Here is a 6,645-nt window from a genome sequence, read left to right on the forward strand (position 1 = left end):
GATTTTGGGGCACAAAATGGGGTTCTGGAAGAGTATCTTAAAAAGTGGGTAAATAAAAACCTATAATCTTTAGTCAATAGCGCTCTGATATGCAGAGAATGGGAGAGGAAATTATAGTATTCTATATTTGTACGGTAATATATTGTATTATATTATACGGTGATAGTGCATAGTTTTATGTCAAAATGTGACTTTTTCAGAAACATTGTCTTTTTTCATGGTGTAATTTCTCTTTTCTATGAATCACTGTTCGTTTCATCATTATGCATATACAGCAGTGTGCCGAATCGGAGAAATTATTCCCTGGAAAAAGCTATGGCCGGTGTGTTTGTTAACTCATGGCATGTATATCTCCCCTCCAATTAATCCAGTGTTTCTTAAACTTCTGGCACCCGTGGCCCCCCCCCCCGAGTTCGTCATCATCTATCCGTGACTGCCCAGAATAGCCTGACGCGGGGGGGGGGGGGTTCTCGAACTTTTTCCCTCTCGAAGTGCCCCTTTCCCCTATTCAATGCTTATCCGCGAGCTCCGTCAGCTCCCTAGAGCTGAGCGTTCAACAAATAATATTTTCGGAAAACCTTTGTCGGCGACACCACGGAACATCCCGAAGGTTTTTCAAAGAGATTATTTGGTAAACTGCTCTGGGAAGCCACGGGCAAGCATTGATTAAAGTAACGGAGCACCGCAGATGGAAAAAGTTTGAAAACCCCTGCGCAAGTCTGTACCATTCATCACTCACATATTCTCATTCTTCTCTGATTTGTTATAAAACACATCGCATGAATTTAGTTCGCTAGAAATAAATATATGTACATATACTATGCACAATGCCTTTTTAAGTGTTTCAACTTCGCGCAGAGAGAGAGAGAGAACTCCCCTTTAAATAGTATCTCCAAAGGGAGCCGGCAGGGACGGGCTTAAGTATTTTGCGGCCCGGTGCGGAAAAAAATTGCGGCCCCTCTGAACAGGGGTTTTTCAGTAACCCAGGGTGTCCATGGGTACTCTGGTGCCCGGGAACGACTGTAAAACTCCTTCGTAGTCATGTAAAAAATTCCATTTGGCAATAAATATGGATAAAAGTGTCCGCTTCCCAGTGAAAAAATTGCAAGTGCTTCCCCAGGCACTCGAAGATTTGGGGCTCTCAGGGCTAGAAAACCGATTGTCTCCTAAAACCTTAGAGGTTCTCTATCTTGGACTGAATTGCTTAGCTGTAGCTATTGCTTTGCTAAGAAGTTGAAATCAAAATGTGATCAAAACATTTTTTAATCCCCTTTTGCGGCCCCAAAAATTTAGCGGCCCGGTGCGATAGCACCCTTCGCACCTGCCGAAGTCCGGCCCTGGGAGCCGGTAGATAATAGAACATAAAAGATATTTCAATCGATTCATACACCTGCCATTTTCACTTCGATTCAGAAGATGAGCAGTGGCATTACACACACGTCTCAGAGATACTTAAATAGATTACGGACACATGAGATAATTTCTGGCACACACTAATTCGTTTGAAGCGGTGGTTCCTAAACCTTTTTGGATTCAGGCCTCCCTCCGTTTGTGCGTCTGCAATCTAGTAGTATGTGATAACCACTGCATAACCATGACATCTTAAATACGTTATGGTCATGCATAAAATATAAGAAAGAACTTTCCGGCATGCATTAATTTGTTAGAAATCCCATAAGAGAAATGTCTCGGAAGTACATGCACGATTCAGTAGAAGTAGTGTACATGTGATACATGCTTACGATAAGAGTGTAAGATGATAAAAAAAATTAAATGGAAGCATGAAGATTTCTCTGTATTTTCATATCTTGGAATAATTTTAGAGAGAAAGAAAATATATATTATTTATATTTATAGTACTATTATATTAATAATTATATTATATTATTATTATATTATACCTTTTTTATATTTTAAAATCTACATTTTTTTTTCCAACTACCTGTTAGGGTGACTTCCCAGTTGTTTTTGGTGTTTGCATTTGTATAAGTACAAAAACATAAAATGGAATTTTCATTTTTTTAAAATTAATTAAAAAATTAAAATACATTAATCAAATTTGAAAGGTAATTAATTTAATTTGAAAAATAACATCCACTGAAAACAAAATAAATTTGATTTTTTTCAAATTGGGAAATTTAAAGTTCTTTCCACTAATGCGTAATTTTAAGTTCGCGCCTCAAGCACGAACAAAAAAACGGCGCCTTTCCCAATTTCGCTCCCCCATGGACCAAAACCTGGCTACGCCACTGCGTATGCAAATGGAGTTGCAAACGAAATACCATAGATGTTTTTTTTTTGTTTTTTTTTGTATACCACCTCCTAAACTTTTTTCCATGGACTAAAGATATATACTATCATTACTCTATGGTTTTTCCCCATCTTTTTTCGGAGAATTACCCTGTTTATATTTTTATATTTTTTCGTCATTGGATTTCGTGGCAACTATTTTGACAATAGATGGCAGTAAATACTTGTGTTACCTTGGACGTTCTTGCTGCTGCCATCTGTTGATCAAATATTATTAAATATCTGACATGAACAAATTTGTAAAAAAAAATGTTTCGCATGAATATTGTATCAAATTGAATACAGTATTGTAAATTAAGAACTATCCTTTTAATGTATTAGAAAAATATTCATTTTGATACTTTATAGAGAGAGAGCAATAACGATTTAAATTGTTTCTAAGTATTACTATTGTTGAAGAATTCACATCCGGCGGATTTCTGGAGTATTTCTGATGAACCAAGGTGCATTCAAAAATCTCCTTAGAATTTTATTTTGTTCAGTTTGCAAGATTTTAATATTGGGTTTGCATGCATGGGCCCATGCAGGTGAGGCATAAAGCATCGTAGGGCGAAGTGTATAGGAGACCCCAGCAGATTTTCCACCTCCCTTGGGAGGAGATTGGATAATGCAGGAATAACTTGGAAGCCTCCTAGGCTATAATTAGGACTGTAAATATTATATATATACACTTATTCTCTACTAATGTGGCACCTATTTTAAACGCATTTACCTATGTGGCACCTATTTTAATCGCATTTATCTATTTGGCACCTATTTTTTTTCACTTTTTTCCGCATCTAATTATCGTATTTAATTAACACCTTGTACATATGGAAATTACTATAAGGCACATATATTGGAACTTGGAAAAAAAATAATAAAAAGCCACCCGGACGAATGGCATTTAATTTGACGAGTGTATAAATTAAAGCTTTGGATTATAACCACCATTCTTTTATTCTGATTGAGTTCACTTTGACGCATGCAGTTACCACTAAGATAAATATGTGGGTTGGACCTCTCTCCATCCGGCAGTGACGTGTCATCGAAGAGTTGTGGTGGCATTTTCTTAGTGATTTATCTGCATTTAGGCTAAATTCTGTATAGCTATGACCGTGACCTGGATTTGACTATGCTTTCTTTCCCACACAAAACACATACATGCACACACACTAATTATCTTACAAAACTGACAGTCTATTTTTTTTCCCCCTTCTTCATAGGCCTTACTGGGCCCGTTCGTAACCCCACAATCAGCCAAGAGCTGGGCATGGGGGGTAACAATTTGATTCTGTTCTGTTCTGGATTTCTGGAGTCGTATTTCAGAGACAGGACATATTTCAAGAATTGGATTAATTACAGCATGCATAAATCAAGGCTCGAACCTTGGTCCATATGTCCATAACATTTTTATGGATGATTTTCCCACTATGACAAATGGATTATTAGGAATGTACGCCGATGATGTCATTCTACTTATTTCCAATCAAGATCCTACAATCATTCTAAGGGATATGCAGAATGAAATATACAAGATTCAAAATTGGAATATCTTCAATAGAGCAAAGTTAAATCCTGACAAGCGTGAACTTATTTGGCTCACCACAAAGAAAGAACCTATTAATACATCTCTAATGATAATGAACTATAATATCTTACCATCTCGGGAAATAAAATATCTGGGAATAACATTTGACAACAGACTAAATTTCAGAAATCATACAGTGAACAGAATTAAATCTGCAACCATTACACTGAATCAAATCATGAAATTTTGCTATCCGAGATCCAAACTCAGCTTAAAAAACAAACTTTTGATATACACGCAAGTTATTAGACCAGCAATTCTCTACGCAGCGCCTGCATGGGCATATGCCTCCAAGGGTAACATGCACCAAATACAAATATTTCGGAATAAGATTCTTAGAAAAATCTCTGGGGCCCCAAAATTTTTCAAGTTATCAGATCTACATAAAGAATTGGGTATCGAGTGAGTATTCAAGTTCATCAAGAGGACAGGACAAGAAATTTTTACGAGAAACCTGAAAACTCAAATTTGCATCATCTCCGCGAAATAGCAAGATACAATGAATATGAGAGACTGACTCATCTCAGACCAAAGAATATATTGTCGAATCAATATAGAAAAGAGTTTTGAAATCCACTAAAATAGGGAAGTAAGTATTTCAGAATATTTCTTGTATATATTATAAATAGAACTTAAAACATTAGCCACCTTATAATTGGCCAGTAGAATTTCTTATTTGATATAAAATTTGCATTTTGTTAGGAGTTTCGTAATTAAAATTGAATTATTGCGATTGATGAAGATTGATTTTAGGTAGTACAAGAAATGTACATATTACTGGTGTACAATATTTTTAGTTAATAGTATGAGATTAATTACTATGGAATGTTGTGTCTTTTATTTTTCATATATAGAGAACATATATTCTTTTCTTTAGTGGTAAGAAAGTTAATTACTATATTATCTAAGTATATTTTATTTTCACATATAGAAAACATATGTATTTTTTGATATGATAATTTATCATAGATTTTGATAATAAGAAAATAAGGACAGATTTTGATTGAAAACATTGTCTAGAGGGGGGAGGAAAAAACAACCATGATTGTTTAGGAATGATGCTACAATAATGATTGACCGATCCTGAGTAATGGCTGAAGGGCTCGCTGGAAGTAGATTTTGAAAATCTGAGGGCTGCAATTATCTGGGGGGGGGGGGAAAGGGGGGGGTGGATGGGTAAAATTGAATAAAAATATAACATAAGGTCTAATTAAAATTTTTCACGTTAGTAGTGAAAACCATAGTATTTCATCTGGCGCTCTGTATCACTTGTTCACGGTCTCTAGAGCAGGAAGCCTTCGCCCGCGATATATGTATTCGATGCTGTGACGTCACCACACTCCGCCTTAAACGAGGAAGAGAATTTCTTCTCGGCATTCTGCCAAGTAATCGCCATTAAAACATCAGTCCGTAACGAAGGCACGTGGTCGCCGAATGTTAATTTAGAGATATTTTTCTAGAAATATGCCTGACAAGTGCTGTGTCCCGTACTGCAGAGGAAATTTTCTTTCAGGACCGAAGGTATCTGTATTTTATTTTCCGAAATGTGAAGAGGAAGTGGTTGAATGCCATCCAAAAGAAAGGACTTCGTACCCAATGATCGTAGTAGTGTAAGTGCTCATTTCGTAAAAATTCATCACAATTGTAAATGTAAATATTGGTAATTTTAAATGATATTGAATTTTAAGTATGGAATTTTTTTTATTTCAATAGATATTGAAAAACTGGGAATTGGGAGATATTGTAAATGATACTGACACTAAAATTTGACAATGATACATAATACAATTTCATATCCAATCAAGGAAATGTAAATCATTATTTACTCCTAACTAGTAATGCACCATATAATTTATGTGAACTAGTATTTAACTAGCTATAATAGTTGTATATTATATATAATTCAGCAGCAGATTATTTGTCCCATCTCTTATGGAGAACAAGTAATGGAAAGAGACTAAATTAATTTCATGTTATTACCAATAGCCATCAGTCTGATTATGCTTATGTTATGTCTAGGTATGTGAACTGCATTTTCTGGCCACGGATTTGGTAACAGAATCTTCGGCTTTTGACGAAAACAGTGGTAAGACTTTAACAGCTCCGTTGAAAATTAAGAGAAGAAAGAACGCTGTGCCATGCATCTTCGAAGGATATCCCTCAACTTCTATGGCACTTCCTATTGAACGAAGGTTATCTCCAAACTCCAAATAAAAACACAGAGAATGAACGCTTAAAACAAGCCCTTGAGGAAAGTGTGACTGATGCAGCAACATATTCTCAACAGAGACAAATCAGCAGTATGGAAGATTTACAGCAGTGTGTTGAAACATTTGTTCTTGACAATTTTTACAAAGTATCGAAGCAAAGTGACAAATTTTGTGTTTATCATTTGGATACACAACCATACCCACGGATTTCGCATTCAGTGGTTGTAAGTAATCTTAATGTTTCTGTTTACCTAAAAAGTATTGCGTTGAAAAAAAATTCAAAATTTACCGTCCGGTAAAGTTGACAAATTTCAATGACTTAATTGATATATTAGACACACTTAAAAGTATGAATCCTATGTGCGAGGAAAATTCCTCTAAAATATATTTCTCAAATGATGCTCTGTCTTCTTTGAAGACTGATGAAAATGAATTACAGATAAATTTTATAGAGGAACAAATTAAGATTGGTCTTTGTGCAAAAACAACTTGAAATACTCTGATGACATCAGAGTATTTGCTACTATGTTACATTCAATTTCGCCGCATGCGTAC

This window comes from Pholcus phalangioides, unplaced genomic scaffold (genome assembly GCF_987345545.1).
Source record: "Pholcus phalangioides strain wild (caught in Gottingen) unplaced genomic scaffold, Ppha-v1.0 ptg000020l_1, whole genome shotgun sequence".
Lineage (NCBI taxonomy): Eukaryota > Metazoa > Arthropoda > Arachnida > Araneae > Pholcidae > Pholcus > Pholcus phalangioides.